Genomic DNA, 18,224 nt, shown 5'->3' on the forward strand with positions numbered 1-18,224 from the left:
AGCTTCGTGTGAAAGCGAGGAGTCTCTTGACAGGGGCACTCCAATGTGACAATGCAGAGTGAACAATACTGAATTAAACAAATTATATACTGCGAGTTGTAGTAGTAAATTCGATGCTTGCTTTGAAAACGCGGGAAGTGTGGTTAGCTCGAGGTAGCGATTTCAGAAAATTTTGTTCAACGTCTTGTTATGCATCGGCACAGTTCTAAGAATAAAATATTCAAGATAATAGGATCATTGCCAGGGTTCATCGGTTCCTTTATCTCGATGCTCTTTCTTACGTTAAGCGGAACTGCGTATTCCGACGCAAGTATACTTCGTTTAATACAGTGACCTTCTCGAAACGATGAACTTTGCGAAAACTTCTGATAAGCAGCGAACTCGGATTCGTAATTTATCCTCCCTCCACGATGATACATGCCGGGGCCCGGTGCTCCAAAACTGATGGCTAGGCTCCGCTAACTCTGTTCGCTTTCACACTGGCGGAACTATCGGAAAACTGTTTTGTTTCCTTGAGAACTCTTACTGCGGCGTTTCGGGATACGCTGGGCGTTGCATGCGGTAGATAAGTAACGAAGTGCATCCGTGAGAATGCTCAAACTTGGCGAGTAATTTACCTTTAGGCAATATTTCACTCTTGATTTTACAGCGACCGCTAAAGCGCATTACGTACACGGAGCATATCGGAACTCCCATCTATTCCAGATAACGTAACACTGGTAGATGCTGAGAGTGAATGAATTTTCATATCTCCTGTTCGTATACGTGCATCTGACTCTAGGAAGGAGAGTTGGAACGAAGAGCAAGCTTGTCTATGAAGATTCAGCGAATATTATTCGTGGTTGAGTCCATCGACTTCCTCTTTCTTTATTACCCTTCGCAAATCGACGTGTTTCGACGTACAAGGATGGTAAATGTAGACATCACTATTTTATGGCTTTTCAATGCACCCCGCCTAAGGAGAAATGAAATCGTTCGCGGGCTTCGTAATCCAGTGTTGCCCCGGTATAAATTAATTAACGAGACGACGTAATACCGCGCGGCCCTTTGTGCCGTGTTATTACGGTTGAAAAGCGAAAAGGATCGCCGTGAGGTGAAACGAGATATTCGCGAGTCTCCCAACGAGTGCATAATCCTGGAAAATGAAGCTCCAACGCGTGATTACGCCGAAAACATTTTGGCTTTCTCGAAACGTAATTTGTGAGTCTACAGCTTCCCTCTATCTCGTCGAATCGAAAATTCACAGCGACAAAGGCCATCGTAGTTATTACAACCAACCAACGAACATTTGTACAATTTCGACAAAATCGGCAAACAGTTTGCAATGTTCCGTTGTTGCGGCAAAATACTACGCTGGGAATATTCGGCAGAAATAGATTCTTTCGCGATCGTATTTTTCCTGACAGGATTTTACTTGGATCACGTAGAACGCATTTGCTGGCGTCTAATTACCGGCTGAACCGATTCAGCGCTTATCGATCGACTCTCCATCTATTTTCGTTATCGGCGTAAACTTAGAAATACCGGACGCCGTTGTTATCCGAGCGATTAATCGTGAGTAATTATTCGATAATATATTTCGGTATCTATTGATCGGGATATCTAAAAATTAATTTCTGACGAAGTTGGGTTAATATAATATTAACGTTTCGGTAATTATAGAGTAATGGTGGGAAGAAAAGAAATTGTTCTTTAGGTTGACTTTAGGTAATTTCAGCGCCGCAGGCCGTCTATTCCTCGAAAAGGAAGATATCCTGAATCGCACCGCGTGGTAATTCATCGTTTAGGAAATCCGTGGCGTTAATTCCGCGGTGAATTTCCTGTAACTTTTGGGGGCGGGAATGCCCGTCAGCTGAACGAGCGGGGATGGCCCGCGAATATTGTAATTTATGAACGGAAGATTCACGCTCCCGACATCGTTCTACGCGGGAGATTATACGTAGCATTTGTATACGTTTACAGAGAAAGGTTAAGAAACTTTAAATTCAGAAACGTGGAGAAAATTTGAAAAGACTGATCGTGTTATGTTTGCGTTGCCAAGCGATTTGACTCGGTTCACCTTGCATACTCGACACAATATCTCTGCCAATTATTTAAAGAATACGTTAATCTATATCGGTGTAAGTTCTGGGGCGTTTTTCCTCATTCATATTACGTTTGCCAGCTTGAGTCACGATAAATAAGAGCCGTAAGCGGTCTCGGCGCAGAGGACCGCGATGTTCGGAATCGTCGCGACGGTGACGCCGAACGACAGGCATTTTCACGCGTCACGGGGTCTCAATAATTGTCTGGATAACGACAGTTAATATTCTTCGCCCTAATTTACCTCGGAAACCCGGATCGTTCCGTTTCTCGCGCAGGGTAGCCAGAGAGAGGTATTCCAGCGGAAGGTCTCGCAGTCAGGGGTGTAATCCAGCAGTCTTGGGGCTCGCACATTCACGTGGCAGCTAAGGCAGGGGAAGGGGGTGTAATTTGCGGCTTGTAATACCGTGCCCGTCGTTTGTAACCTGTTCGGGATACGCAAGTACAGTTAAGGTGAATGGGAAGGGGATGGGAAAAGGGAGGCAGAAGTAGGAAACCGACGTAACCGCATCGTCTCATCGAGGGGATGTTTTCCGCATCCGGAACGGGCGAAACTACCGCGCTCGTCTCTCAACCGTTGGAAAATACATCGCTGCGTTCCGTCACGGTTCCCTCGTTTTTTTTTTTGGCGAAGCGTCTTCGCTGCGTCGAAAATACGCTTTAATTTGCCCGGTGGCTGCTTCGGTTGCCAACGCCAGCAAGGCCATCTCGCCGCAACGAATTTCCTTCGTTTTCGACAGTCTCGTAGCGACGCAAAAATAAATGACGAAGGATGATTCTTACGAGTCGAACAAAATACAACCGAACGTAGCCTTAGAAAGCAGTTTTTGGGGTATTTTCGAACTATTGGTCGAATCCTCGCTTATAAAAAAATTAAAGTTTCTTCTCGGCCATCTACCGGTTGATGTACACTTCGCCGAGAAAGTCGCCACGGTTTCTCTTGGCAAAAACGAGCGTTGCGCGAGAAAATTGTTGTCCCCGTTTCGAGAGCTCAATTTCTATGTAAATATTTTTATCGAGCCGTTGCACCCAACTTCGGAAAAGATAAAGAATAAATAAGAAAATGGGTAAGCCGGGTCGGGACCGAAACGACGAAGAATTCAAATGAAATTCCGTATTTCGTTTCACTGACACGCTCGATTTAGCGGATAGGCTCAATGGCGGTAAGCCCGAGCGGGGGATGAAAAGGATGCAACCTGCGAAGGGGATGCATTCATTTTGTACGGGTCACGAGACCTTCTCGCGATGCCGGAGTTGGCCCTGAGACTCTTCTGCCGAGGTTACCGCACTTCAGGGACGAGTTATCCTCCTCATCGACCACCAGGAATTCTCCCTCGAACATTTCTCGTCGAATTCCTGAGGAAACGTATACTTCCTTGAAAGGTTTCGTCCGTGCAACCAGCCGTTCCCCGTCGATTTATGTTGCAAACGTCGATGCAAATTTGCCGCACGCAACGATCCCTTAGGGCAGCTTGTTGCGTGCACCTAATACCACTGGCCATAAATAATTTCATCAATTTCCCATTTCGATTCGACGTCCCGATATAACGAGGCTTCCGTAACGTTCGAAAAACAAAAAGCGCCGATAACGGTAAGAGCGTGTTCGAACGTACTAAAAACATCCACGCGAAAAGAGGAAAATAGAGCATCCAAAATAATAATGAGTCGCGGGTACGCGCACTCGTTAGCTCGTGAAAAAGCGGAGCTGAAAAATGTGTCGGAAAATTCTGTTTTACTCCGCATCAATTCTGTTAAGGGATAAAAAAAAAAAAATCTAGACAAAGGGAAAGCGACCCTCATCGCCAACTCAATTTATGACAAAACGCGAAACGTCCAAACGAGAGTAAACGCGTGAATAAAGAGCGAAAGCGAGTTTACGAGGAATTTACGAAGCGGCATGTTGTTTTCCAATTCCGAAAGATTTCTCATCTCTGATCTAGACTACGATACAGATGCAGACAAAGGAAAGCTTATTTCTCAGCTGACTGAAACGTCTAACGAACCGTGTCGACTTCCTAGCTTTACGAGCGCGTCTGAACGTTTCGAGTTCTCTTTGGGAACTTTAACTCCGCGAAAGAATCTCTTCGTATCCATCGGGGCAACAGCAACTCGCGATATCGTACAGTCTCTCGTTCGACATTCCGTAAACCAGAATTATTAGTAAACGGAATTGTAGGCGGGTAAACGTTTGCGCGTTTATCGATCGTCGTTTAAATCACCGACACAACAAGCGGATGTACAAATTCAATACGCTCGGCCGACTATATGTTTTAATCCTCGAATTTTCCGGGTAAATTAATCTCCGCCGCCGCCGCCCTCGCCCCCCCACCCCCCCCCCCCTCTCGCCCTTCGGGTCACGGATCACGCCCCATTTGGACGATTCTCGCGTCTCTGGCAGTCAGGTCCATAGGTTCCATCGATTGTCTCGATCTGACGGATTTCCGGACAATCCGGATAACAGGATCGTGCCCGCGCAGAATCGAAGGGGGGAACTTAGTTGTATTGGATCGAAGCCAATCCAGGCTACCGGCGATTGACAATTGGCGGTGTGGGAATGATTTCCGATGAGCAGACCGAGAGAGAAGGACAGGCCCGATCGAAGGCGAGTCGAGAGACCATGGTAGGGAACAATGACGCGGAACGGCGAGAGATATTAAAGGGGAAATATGAAAAGCGCTCGGGACTCGGCCTCTGTAAACGAGGCGGCTTTTACGTTCGCCGTTTTATCCCGGGGAAGAAAGTTTCCGAGTAAAACAGCTTGTAGAATCCTACCCGCTCGCTGCGAGCGGCGAACGCGTAAACGGTTACCGCCAGGAGCCTCGAAAACCGTTTGCGCGCCACTGTTCCGTCCCGAATAAGACTCGGGAGGCAATATTAAAATTTGGGACGAGATATTCGCCAACGAACATTTTGCTCGAGCGTGTTCCACGAGAACCGATCGATCTCATCTTCTATCTCAGCATCGTGGACCACAACCCTTAAACAGGGAGGTTGTGGAATCACTGCTCGATCGCCTTGTGGTAAAGGGGAAAAGAGTAAATAAATAAGAGTGTACGTAATGGATACCGAGTGTAAGAACAGAAATGGAAGTACGCTGCTGACCAACGGGGTCTTGCGATAATACGTCGGTTTCGGATGTGTTAATCCGCAACGTATCAAAGCTCTTTAACGATCCACGTTTCGAACAACAGAGGTAAACGGCGTTTGCGCCTGAGCCAATCCGCCGTACCACCAACTGACAATTGGCGGCGTGGCAATGATTTCCGATGAGCAGACCGAGAGAAAGAGGGGAGGGAAAGGCGGGGGTGACGAGGAAATTCGAGTGGGAGGAAGCATCGCGAGCGAGAAGGAAGGAAAGACGTGTCGAACGTCGGTACGACAGAGAACGAGAAAGGGACGAATATATTCGTTCGGCATTTGCGGTTAGCCGCCCACGGATTGCACCCGATTTTCCTCTTTCTACCCAATAATTTTGCGAACGGCCGTTCAACCCCCGTTTGTCTCGCTCTTCGTATTTTCCAGCCCTCTCCGTTTCGCCTCTGTTCGAGCGTGATGTTCGCATGCTACGTTCGCGGATCGTTCGTCGTCGCGAGGTAAATTCTGCGAAAAATCGTGGACATTTTTTTCGGTCGCCGTGGTGGTTAAAATTCGAGATAAAAAATAGCGACGCTGCATGGTTTACACAAGAGTTTTCGCGTTGAGCAAACTCGCGTACTGGAATTAAGGGGGTTAAGCTATCTTCGTGGTGGTCGAAACGAGATGCATTTTCACTATGTTATTGTAACGATACGACTATTTTCTTTCAGTTTTCCAAGTATTCCAGGGCTGAACTAACGCATTATGGGCTACAACCAGAAGCTTCCGTCAGCTGAAGGGCCTCCGGAGATTAATTTGAAGCAATTTGATGGATTCGAGCACAGATACGAAACACTACGAGCTTCTGATATCTACACCCTTGTGGCAAACAATGGATTAATTATCCTCATTCCCTAGTGTTGGAATAGCGCTACGAATTTACTTGTATTTAACGATGAGTAGTGCAGCTAGGGAAACGTGTTCCCTCGAAATGAAACACCTACTTTCGAGAACAGTTATTGTTTCTAATTAAAATAGGTATTATACAATTTTAGAGTCTGGAGTTCACTGCGAAGTTTCGAATAGCACATAATACGTCGATAGTCGTATCGTTTATTTTCTGTCCGCGTTTCATAGTAAGAAGCGGACAATAGTAACAGTGCCACGAACAGATGACTTCCGTGGTTATTCTTGCATTTCCGCTCGAACTCTCGCGGATACTTGTCCGAGATTCCCCAACGTAATTACGCGTCTAAATCTTTCTCCCGGGTCGATGTTAATAGCCTTTGTTACGCGAACGATAAAGCTCGCTCCGTCGGCTTGGCTTGGATATTAAAAACGAGCCGAAACCGCGCTCGTCTTTAAATTACATTCTCTGCATTTTTATCGTGACCAACATAGGAACTTGAAACGGGTCTGGACGGAATGGTAAATTCATATTCCATCTGCTGGCGCTATTTACATCGTTCGTAAAAAGGCGGGCAATTAAGTCCGCAGGCACAATGAACGCGATTAAAAAGTACTACAAGTTGTCGTCGCTACCCGATTGCGATGCTTCGTTACATTCACGAAGAAACAGCGGCCGCACACTATGTGTATAGTTTCCAATCGAATGGTTGAAACAATCTCCCTTTGGAATAAACATTTAGTAGTAGATAAACGTTAAAAAGTTTGAGGAAAGTTGAGAATGTAGTCTTATTTCGCCCCTTCCTGATCAATTAAAAAATCGAGAGGACTCAATGGAGATAGAACCAAATAAATCAAGAATGGCACACAATTCTCCCGGGTTTTTAATTGATCAGGAAGGGGCGAAATAAGACTACATTCTCAACTTTCCTCAAACTTGTTAATTTTTATCTACTACTAACTATTTATTCCAAAGCGAGATTTTTCCAACCATTCGATTGCAAAGAATACATATAGTGTGCGGCCGCTCGGTTCGGCAAGAAGAGACGAAAGTGGACGAAAGACGAAAGTCCCTACTAAGAATCAAATGATGGCCGAAAGTTCGTCGAAGGGAAAGTTAGTTTTTCACGATTACAGCCCCATCCCCACTCTCGTTGCTAGTACTACTACTTTCGCTTCTGGTAGCTCTAAACCGCCCCAAGGATCTAGATGGCGTGCCTCGGTCTGGCCGAATGAAATTTTAATTTTTGATAAGACGCTCCCTTCCGAACCTCAGCCCACCGTTTCTTCTCTCTTCCTCGTTCTACGTCTTCTCGTCCATAGCGTTCTCCTATCTCGCGGGCCAACGTCAGTTTGGAGTTATTAAATATCACTGAAAGCGGCGTATAAAGGTCGGGGGAGAGGAGAAGAGATATTTGGCGGACCAAGAGACGCACAGACAACCCTTCTGAATGTTTAAAGATACGCCCGGTGGACCAAGCTGCATCGGTTTCAGCATTTATGCGAAAAGAAACGCGCATCCCTGAACGACGAACAAACGGGAAAAGCACGAATTTAGCGCGAAGTTATGCAAATCTTACGCGGCAATTAATTGCTAAAGCTGCGCGAAGATAAGGTGCGTTTAATTAAAGGAATGATCAACAATCCGTCCGACTACTAGTACCTTTAATGAACAAAGTTCCCTGGAGTGCATCTACGAACGAGTACAACTTCCAAGATTTACATAACATTTTTCATTATTAATGAAGTTTCGCGTCGATATAAACCTTACCGTCGGTGTTTTGGTTTCTCAAACACCTTTTTTTGGATTATTTTTCAAACTATTTCGAAGTATAGCGTTCATTCTACGTTAATTTAGTTTAATTATTCGTCTACGAGCTCTCCGCTTCTGGGACCACCAGAATGATCTCTCGACGTATCACTGTCGTCTTTTCACCCGAAATTTTAATCAGTACGGAAACGCCCACCGTCGGACGGGAATAAGTTCTAATCCAAGAGACCGCGAGGAGCATGAAAATATGGGAAGACGAAGGAAAGCCAGGACGGCAACGAACGACCGACGACGAGGGCGTATCCTTCAATTATCCTTCAAAGTATTACTTCATCCACTTACGCGTAATGAGCTGTTCTTAATAAAGCGAGCTTCCGCCGTCGAAGCCTCGACGCACGTCTAACGATAAACAGAATTCGCAATGTCGTCCCACGTGGTTGAACGACGATGAATCTCGAACGTGTGCCTAATTCCTCTCGTCGCCGACTCCTTTGGGTTATACCCGACAGCTATCAGTGTCGGGCTTTCAACCGAAAATTCTACTCAGCGTGGGACCATCAGTTTTGATTGTCACTGGGGGCACGCTCGCAGTTCCACGGAGGAGAAAGAGCGGGCCAAAGTGCTATCCCTCAAGCTAGTGGTCCTGAAGTTTGGGAACTCGAGAATTTTCAAACGTTATAACCGATTCCCAAAGGGTAAAGAGGAATTTAAGACTTTTTTTTAAATCTCGAGATGAATTTTGTTGCTGACACTTTCTGATATTGCTACCGTAATTAAGAACCGTGCTCGGTTTTCCCTCTAAACTGTGTCGTGGGGCCGAAAAGAGTAAGAGTCTTCTTCTAAACCGTGCCATCAGCTTAAAAAGGTTAAGAACCACTGTCTTGGGCAGGCAGAGCGCGGAACAAGGAGTTACCGATGAGACAAAGCGAAAAGGGAAGAGAAACGTGATAGGGATGAGACGAAGAGACACAGAAGACCGGGATTTCCCTCCGTCGTGTATGTAGACATATGCTGAACGTACGAAAGCAAAATACAGCGGAGAGGTGAAGTGACGTGGAGAGAGTCGGTGACGGCAGAATCCAAGAGGCAGGGGGATGCGTTACGTCATGTGTGAAATTACAATCACCCACCCCTAATGCGCTCGCCTTGACTCGCCCCATTCTGTCCGCGTTCAGCGATGTGCGCGCACATATACTACGGCTCGTGTTGCGACTATTTCTATAAGTACGTGTTATTATTACACGTATATCATAGTTCGTGTACACATCGGCACGCTCGCCGGTTGTTCAGTATTCCGGGTACAGCCCTTTATAGCTGCGCAGCGCGATAATGAACACAGCGTCCGCGGGAGAAGTGTACACCGTGCAACGGGAAGGTTCGGTGCATCGGCCCTGAAGAACCTTTGGTAAACTTTGACGTGCAAACTGCCCGAGCCTGACCCCGATCAACGTGCCCGCTTATACGGGGCGGTTCGAAAATATAATCGTTTAATGCCCGTGCACGCTTTCAAGCTATGAACCGCGCGGATGAACCTAATAAATTGATACACCGGACAATGGTTGTTAATTTCCTGTCAGACGCAGCGTCACGTTAATTAATTTTATGCAACATTAATGCGCCAGAGTTTGGAGTTTATATATAACAGCTTGTTCTCGATGCTCGCGGTGTTCAGGGCCAGGAACGGGCAACCCATGGGCCGTTGAATCATTCAACGTGGCCCGTGGCCTGATTCGAATTAAACAGAAAATTTTGTTAACTCTGGTACGCGGTGATGAAACTGTTTATGTTAGCAACTATCCGATGATTATATCAGGAACAGATTCCCGAGGAAGGTTACAATATTACGATTTAATAATGGAAAGAGCTAATTTTTGGCGCGAAGATGAACATACTAAAAATACACGCCCAAGATTGTATCGTAAAATGCCTTCAACGACATTTACGGGAACTATTTTTGTTGTGCTTTCGATCGGACATATTATGCAACGTGGGGTTGAAGGCGACGCATTCTATGTTCGATCATCGATCAACTACGTTTAATATTGCAACGACTGATTTCAGACGAAGGAACACCCAATGCGGGGTGTGTGTTCGTGCCAAGAGCGGTCAGCTGGAATGAGATTAATAAATATTAGAGGGACAGGGATACTCGAGGGATGCGCGTGATTTAAAGAGGTCCATGCCACTGAGTGTTTTAATAAATAAACGAGCGCCGGTGACCGCAGTACGCAAAATTACTTGGGAAATTGTACTTTTTTTCACAGCTAGACGGGTAATCGTCCTGGTCTGACCTGGCGCTACGAATAATTAACAGGTCTGGAATCGCCGAATATCTGTAAATGCCTCGCGCAGGACGCGATATTTTATCCGAAACGGGGAAGAAAATAGAGAAGACGTCAGCATATGAGATAATATATGGTCTATTCCATCTTCCTACTGTACTTTCGGTACGCAATATATTAAATACACACTGGGACATCTATCTTTATCACCCCCAACGTGTCCCTCTTTCTTTTTGGCAACACAAAAACAGCTTGAGAAAAAAATTGCTCAGCTCAGAGACAATGATTACATGTCTCAGAGCAACGTAAAAGATATTCTAACGAAAATCGATTATTTAACCTATTTCTGTTGTCTATTATAATCGTTAACGAATTTTCGATTATTTAGGAAAGTGTTTCGCCACTGAATACGTTAGGTTTTCAATTTTCTGATCGTCGTAAATTGCATCGTATCACTTTGTTTTTCTGTCAAAAATTCGTATAATTGTCGCCCGATAATGGCGACACCTGGGTTGCCCTATGACAACTACCTTTGCACGCGAGATGAGATCAAATCGCGGCGATTGATACGATGAATAAATTTAGCGAGAAGAGGACGCGTCCTTTGTGTACTATAGTTTTTCGTTGTTAACCAAGTACTATTTCGTATGCGAGCGAGTGTGAGAAGCAGAAATTTCGGACGATCGTTTCGATAGTTGTTATAGGGAGGATAATCGTGGAAATTAGCAAAACAGCACGTTAATCGAGAAACCAACATACCTGGACTGGACGAATAGTGGGGAGAATCCGGAGGGGTGGCCAATAGCGTTTGCGCGGGAGAAAGGCATCGAAACGGGGGACACATTCGTGGAAGGATCGTAGGAACGCGGTCGCATCGTCGCCCGGCAGCGCCGCGACGCCCTCGAGGCGAACTAGACGTTACGCTCCGTGCTCATCGCGAGGCATTTCGGCGTTTCTAACCTCGTCCTTGGCGCTGCTGCGCGTCGCTCCCTTCGTTCGTACAGTGTAACATAGTGCCGCGCGTCTTCTTTTTCGCTCCTCCTTTTCGTGCTCGTTTTTTCCTTGTTATCTGTGCCCGTTCGAGGTGAATGGTCCAACGTTGAACAAGGAAGAACCAGCTGACGCGGAGCCTAATTGTTTCGAATATCCAGCGAGGGAAATACTCCAGATTCGTATATAGGGTAAGCGAGTATTATTTTTCTTCTGTTCGAATTATTTAAAATTATTCGCGGTCCCTTTTTAATCGCTGTCAACCTTTCGTGTTCCCGGGTCGTTTGAATGCTGTTCCCTTTAAACTGACTCATTCTATAGGTCCGTTCGCGTGCCGTGCGACAATGTCGCGCGAAATTTTTAAAGTCAAACCGCATAAAATTCTTTATGCTCGCTTAATTCTGCGAACGAAACGACGATAAAGTAGCCAAATTACCGATCATTTTATTCATCGATGATAGAGTATACGTGACAGTTACACTGCTCGTGTTCTACGATCATTTTCTTTTCCAATTCGTTCTTACTCGCTGGAGATAGCCTTCTCTCCTCTATATTGACGACTAATCATATATGTGTCACACGTTATCACCGTTTAAAAGCAAATGTTACCACGGTCACAGCAACGCAATCCTTATTTTACCGAGTGACTTTATTTCCTCTCCCGTGTACATATTACTCGAAATGTCCTTCTGTTCCGACGTTATTCAAATGCGTTGTTAACATTGGTCTTCACTCTTGCGTGAATTTGTGCTGAAATTTATTTCAAATGACGAACGACTGCCGTACTGCATTTTAATATTTTGCTTACGGAATCATGAAGAGGCGACGAGCGTTGGAAAGAAGGCTCGACTTTAACGTGCCCTAAGGCAGTCTTGCTATTTTTATATCGCGTACGTTGGAAGGAAAAAAAAGCTAGTTTACCTTTAAAAGAATAAAGAGTTTCCGCGTAGATGAAATCTCAAAGGGCATCGCGAAATTTCCAATTTAATCCAACTCCAGAAAGCAGATAGAACGTTCTCGATCCCATGCGATCGCTAATTGTTTGTTGTAAATAAATAGCCACTTTTATTCGAAAAATTACGTCGTAGCAGTTGTTCAAAGTGATCTCCATTGTTAGTCACGCGCGCGTCAATACACCTTCAATGCCTGTTTCACGTGTTCAAACACTGTCGGTTAGTTTGCCATCGAATACTGAGCATTCATACGTTTTTGTAATTTCTACAAATTGTGTACCGATGTGGAAATAATTATAAAAACGAAGTTGCCACACCTATGTTAATTTAATGTCTTTAACGTTGACGATTTATATAATTTAACAAGAGCTATCCGTCTACAAATGGACCAAATGTTTCGCGAACATATATATTCTTCAGGGTTTTATTCTTACATCCGAGACGTAGCTCGTAAATTTTACGACACCCTTCTAGACTCACCCCGTATAGAGGGCATCGGTGTAATTTTCCGTTTTTATCCTTGACACGGTTAATTCGCCTCGATAGTCGATAAGATAATCTGTCTCCGATTCTAAGGACACGCTCGATTTAACAGACTCGAGTCGTAGGCTCTTGGGCCTCGACGTAGGAACTAGAATTTTATATATTTTCATTGCGGCAGGTCGATACTCGGAAGTGCCTGCAGTTGTACGGCCGAGACCTTCCACGAAAGAATAGAATAAAGGCCGCGTACCGATAAGGACGAATTTGTACTCCAAATTCTTTTTAATTCTGCTCTTATCTATACTCGTCCTTTAGCAAAAACTTCGAATCGATTTCTTGGAATGTCGAGAAATCTTGTCACGGGTTTTAAGGTTAACCCATTTCACTGTCGACTTATCTTACCTGCTTTGTCGTGTGTTTTTCATAGAGAAGTGCGCGTACTTCTCCCGCGAACTTAAATCATCGCCGTGACACACGAACGTTGTTCATTTTTCGTTCCACTCGATCGGTCCTTACACTCGTAAAACGTCGCGTTACAGCTTGTCGAAAATTCCATATTACCCGTGAATTTCCCCACGAAGCAACACGTCCGGAGATTAAATAAATCGTTTAGAAAATTACTGCAACGACGATCGGGGCGTCGATAAAAGGGTAGGCGAGCGACAAAGGGATGGATATGCAACCAGAGTTTCGCATCTCGGCTCAGTGGACCTCTTTCGCTCTTTCACGCTCTCGTTTCCATTCTCCCGAAGCGTCGAACGTGTCCTCCCGTACAAACGACAGAGTCGCTCTCGGTGCATTATTTTTTTCGTTCCCACCCTTCGTTCTTCAATCTTCTTTTTTTTTTACGCCGCATCGCGGGGTAAAAGAGACTGGCCACGGATGTTTTTTCTTCCTTCAAACCTCCACCCTTGTTCCTGGCCTCTCGTCTCGCTCGCACGCGTTCCCGAGTCCTCGCGTCCTGTCTTCTTTCCTCCAGGCTTTTCCTTTGTCTCCCTGGAAACCTTGCGGTAGTTATGCGACGTTCGGCCCAGCCGCTTGGCTGGTGGGGTTGGAAAAAGGGGAAGGGGGTTGACTCGAGGTTGTTGGTGGGGGCACCGGGCTCCAGAGTCGGGGGTGGAGAGGATACGGTCCTGAACGTGACTTGGATGCAATATTTAAAAGCGGGCACAACGTCAATACTCTGCTCTCTCACTCGCTCTCTCCTCTTTCTACCTCGGCTCCCGTCTCTCTTGGTTTCCTTCGACGACATCTTCCTGGATCCCTTGACGATCCGTTACAGGCCAAGACGATCCTGAATCGGTCGCTCGGTCTGACCTTAACCCGGCATCATCCCCTTAACCGAGCGAACCTTTCGCCCCGTCACGAAGGGAGCCTAATGTTTCCTTAAATTCGTAACTTCGTCCCTCTGAGCGAGACCGGTCGGTGGACGTCTACGAAATTTCTCCGTTTAACTTTCGTAGCCACGACGTTCTTCGAAAATCTCATTCGCCCGGGCCCTCTCGCTCGAAACCAAGCTAGGAACACGTCGAATTTCCACCGGAGAGACGATTAAAATTTTATTCGAGTAATGGATCCATTTCGTAGACCACGCTTCTTTGTTTTAGTTCTCGTGAAAAATAGAGCACCTCGCTTGCTAACAAAATCCGTCGAACGTTCAGCCCTAATGAAATAAGGGCGCGATAATTCAGCCGGTCCGGTGGTTAAACATTCGCTCGCGGGACAAGAATTATTGCCAGGGGACGCCTTTGCTAATATTGCTTCTTCGGGAATACTTTATCAGTTTTTGACACGCCTCGGTAATTCATGTCTAATGTCTTCCTCCGCGGCGGTCGTGCCGGAAGAGAGGATCGTTTCTGCCTACTTCTGCGAGCGCGAAGAGCGAACGAGGTGTGAAAGAGAAAGACGAACGATCGGGCGATATAAAAGGGCGAGGAAATGCAGGAAGTTATGACAATTATGAGAGGAGGAGGAAGAAACGTCGGGGATGTGCGACGGCTCGTGAAATGAAATCGGGACGCGCCGAGCCCGATCGTTTATAAGTTCGACGAGCGAAATTCCTCTTTTCGTTCGTTGCCTTTTTCCCTCGTGTTTTCTCTGTCCCGGCGCACGCACCGACGGTAAATGGACTTCCTATAATCCAATTAAGACATTACCCTCCAGAGGATGGAGTTAAATACGCTCGCGTCCCGACAGAGGATTTTTGGGAGCGGCTATTAACGAAAACAAAACATCTCAAGAATGATTCGATTACGCGTGCGATTCGTTTTCCTTTGCCTGGTTCTTCCATCCCCTTTGTCGTTTGATGACACGTGATCCGACGTCCTTTCCCCGTCGAGTCCACGGGGAAATTTTCAAACGCCGTATGCGGGTCACGAATGAGAAGATCCCTGTGCTGTACACCCGTCTACTGTGTTCTAATTAAGAGGAAACTATAAAGTTTAGCTCGCAATGCTTGCGCAGCTTTCCAGACTTTCTTCCTCGCCCGCCTTCGAATTCAGCAATTTTGGCGATACCGCTGAAATTCGTGGAACGATATTTCAATTCATTTATCGTACCAGTCGCAAACCCCTGCTCGGCATTTTTAACTTCTCCAACGTCTACGGGCCACTTCCTTCTTACTGTTTAACTTTGATTCCGTTATGTATAGAATATGTACTCCTTTGTGGAAAGTTCCCCCCGTGTTCTCTATTGAAAATACGCGACGTTACGACAATGTTAATTGGGTTTTCGACATCGTAATTGCTGAAGTTTCTGTCGCGCTCGAGTTCTGGACAGGCAAAGTTTCGTTTCGGATTTGTATCGAGGATTTTCTTTTCGGTGCTTTCGCCGTATTTCTCAGTTTAATGGAATTAATCTAACTGTTCGTTGTCGTTGATACGGAATGATTGAATTTGTCGTTAGTCTCTAGTTCAATTGTTCAGATTACAAGTTGATATTGTAAATGCACTTTTATCAATTAGCATAAATCCAAGTATATATATATATATTTTATTCGTCTTTTCATTCGATGATAGCTAAACAGAGCTCTAGAGCTGATTATGTTACACGGCTCTGGCACGACTAAGGGCTGGCGGGTTGAATTTATGGTGACCGTTACGAGACTCAGCTTCTCGGAATTCGTAAAATTTAGAGGCTTATTTCTTTAGCGAAGCGCTGTAGGAAGCCCTTCCCCTCGCAGAAAGAGGTGAAGCAGCAGGTAAAGCGTTAACACCCTCTGCTCGGTCTTACTTTACACCCTCTTGCGCACAGCTCAGCATTGTCAGTCGTTCTCCGATATCGCTTTATACGAAATTTAATCCGAGATTATGTCTTTTTATTTACAAGCTTAAAAATATTTTCAGGGACCCGTCTATACATTTTGTATGGTATTGCTACCATCTTCATTTTATATGCGTTTGGTCCTCCGCAAAACGAGTTTGTAGACCCGTGACGTAGGAAAAATTTGTCGCGGAACAAACAGGAGATACGATAGCTGCAACGGAAGAAATATTCATATTTCTTCCTTATTTCGACGTCTAGAAAAATGTGTTCCAGTTCCAGTCCCTCGTACATTCTCTCTTTTTACTTCGTTTCACGCCCACGCCCTTGCCCTTGACTTTCTCACCCTACTTGCCTTCGGATCCACCTTATTCCAAGCTTAATTCGCGAAAGGAACGGTCGATGAAGGGCGTGTCTGGATGTTCGAGACGATCAGTTAGGAGGGAAGAAAAATTTTAGGGGTACCTGGGAAATTCTTTTCTTTCTTCGCGTGCATTTAATCGAATCGAAGATCACGTACCACGAAAATAATATTTCCTCGATATTACTGTTTCTTCGTTTTCGTTTCTTTGCACGCAAAACAGTATCGTAAATTGATCCGAATCCTAATCCCTATTCCGGGCATTTTATCGTAACTCGCGATTTGTTCAAGGATACGATCTCAGGGAAAGTTCCAACGAAATTTCATACCTGTTTCAACAGGATGTCGCGTCGCGAAGAGTATTGCGCGTAAAGGAACAAAGTTTTTTATTCCAAAAGAAACGGTCGTGTCGCGGCGAGTTTACATATTCATGGCGCACTTCTAGTTTCGTTATTACCGGTTTGAAGTTAATGCCTGCAATGCATATTCGAGCTTATTCGCGACGTTTTCGCCAAGGACTATCTGTAATCAATATTTGCGTGTTAGTCTCACGTGCAACGGTAACTGCTATTGACCAGAACGCCGCTTGGTTCTCAGCGTCGTTTCCTTCGATAACGGCCCCATAAGGATTCCGAAAGAGATCCTCGAATCTATAGGTTTACACTTAATTCTGATACTACGGCTACTCCGGAGACTCTCGCTTAGATAGTAACCGAGCCCATGGCGCTGGATTTATGAACTTGCCGCGGCGCCCCTATCGAATTCAATAATGGACCGATGATTTACGAAAGTCGATGAAGTATAACAACGTGGACCGTGTACTCGACGGATTCGGTTAAAATATTCAACGGGAACGAGGAGAAGAAAATACTTGGAAGATTAGCGAAGACTTCATTTATCTTTCACTGGAAGCAGAGGAAGAGAAAATAAATGCCTTTCGTTGGTCCAACGCTATACGCAAAGGGCCAAGACGGAGCCGAGTGAAATATTTATTTTAACGCGTCTGTAATTACGTATTGCACCCCGGTAGCGTGCAATTTAGCCGTTGAATGTGCCTGCATCACGGCAAGAGTTTGCAATTCGTGGGCAGCGAGCCTCACGAGAAAATTGCAGTGAAAAGACGGTTTAAAGTAACGGCACGAAATACCGAAGCTAACAAATTTGGCCGGATAAGGCGCGCAGCCATTTTAGGTAGACGGAAAATTCTAACGGAATTATAAATTCCTTGAATAATTAAAATCTGAGATATTACCGTCGTCGTAAAAGGAAAATGACACGAGGAAAAATGGAACGACACGTGGTACGACAAGAATCGTAATCGTAATGAAATTACTCGACTGGTTGGGGTAAACTGATCTTCCTCAACGCGGATGATACTAATTTCGACGTGGAACTTGGCTCGCAACTCTCTCCATCAACTTAGTCCTGGACTTTGTCGACGCAACGATGGTTTACAGAAACCTCTTTACGTTGTATTACAGCGGGCCAAGTAACAGAGGGAGTCTCCCGAGAACTTTCGACCTGGAAATTCAATTTCCATTCGCGAGCTTCGTAGCGACGTCTCGCGACCTTTTTTCCTCCTTTCTCTTTACTGCCTCTTCGCCTCCTTTTTTCACGGATCTTATCTCACCCGGGAGACGCGGAATACCTAGGCAGACGATGCTTCTCTTTTTTATTCTTTGCTTCTCGCGTGTTAAGAGCGAGAGGAACAAGAGAAACGGCGAGGGGAGGAAAATGCGCGTAGATGATAAGAGGAACGACAAAAGGAACCTCCCGTTTCAGGGACAGTCGCGCAAAATGGATTCTTGTCAATTCGTGAAATGGAATTTGGCGGCCCAAAGAAATAGCAATTCGAGAACATTTTCGAATTGAATCTGATTTTATTCGGTAGCCGTAGAAACAAATTACTCGAGAGACGTATCTAACGCGAAACGAGATATTAAGTTTTAATTGTTCCAATCGATAGATATTGTAGGAGTCTAAACGAAAAATAAAGCACGGGGATTCGAAGCCACGTTTCGTGTTCTTATTTGACTCCTTATTGTTGGGTATGGGAGGCG

The 18,224-nt window shown here is 45.4% G+C and overlaps 1 protein-coding gene across 4 annotated transcripts in view; it reads left to right on the forward strand.

Moving 5' to 3' along the window:
* Nucleotides 1-10,940: 10,940 nt before the first annotated feature.
* LOC128873776 (protein Fe65 homolog) overlaps nucleotides 10,941-18,224 on the forward strand; it is a 133,040-nt gene continuing 125,756 nt past the window's right edge. For 2 of the 4 annotated variants that reach the window (XM_054117606.1, XM_054117611.1), the window contains exon 1: nucleotides 10,941-11,297. The gene's annotated coding sequence lies outside the window, so the exon portion shown is untranslated. The remainder of the gene's footprint in view (nucleotides 11,298-18,224) is intronic. The other 2 variants (XM_054117609.1, XM_054117608.1) reach the window with 2 other exon arrangements.

The sequence above is a fragment of the Hylaeus volcanicus genome, chromosome 3 (genome assembly GCF_026283585.1).
Source record: "Hylaeus volcanicus isolate JK05 chromosome 3, UHH_iyHylVolc1.0_haploid, whole genome shotgun sequence".
In the NCBI taxonomy this organism is placed as follows: domain Eukaryota; kingdom Metazoa; phylum Arthropoda; class Insecta; order Hymenoptera; family Colletidae; genus Hylaeus; species Hylaeus volcanicus.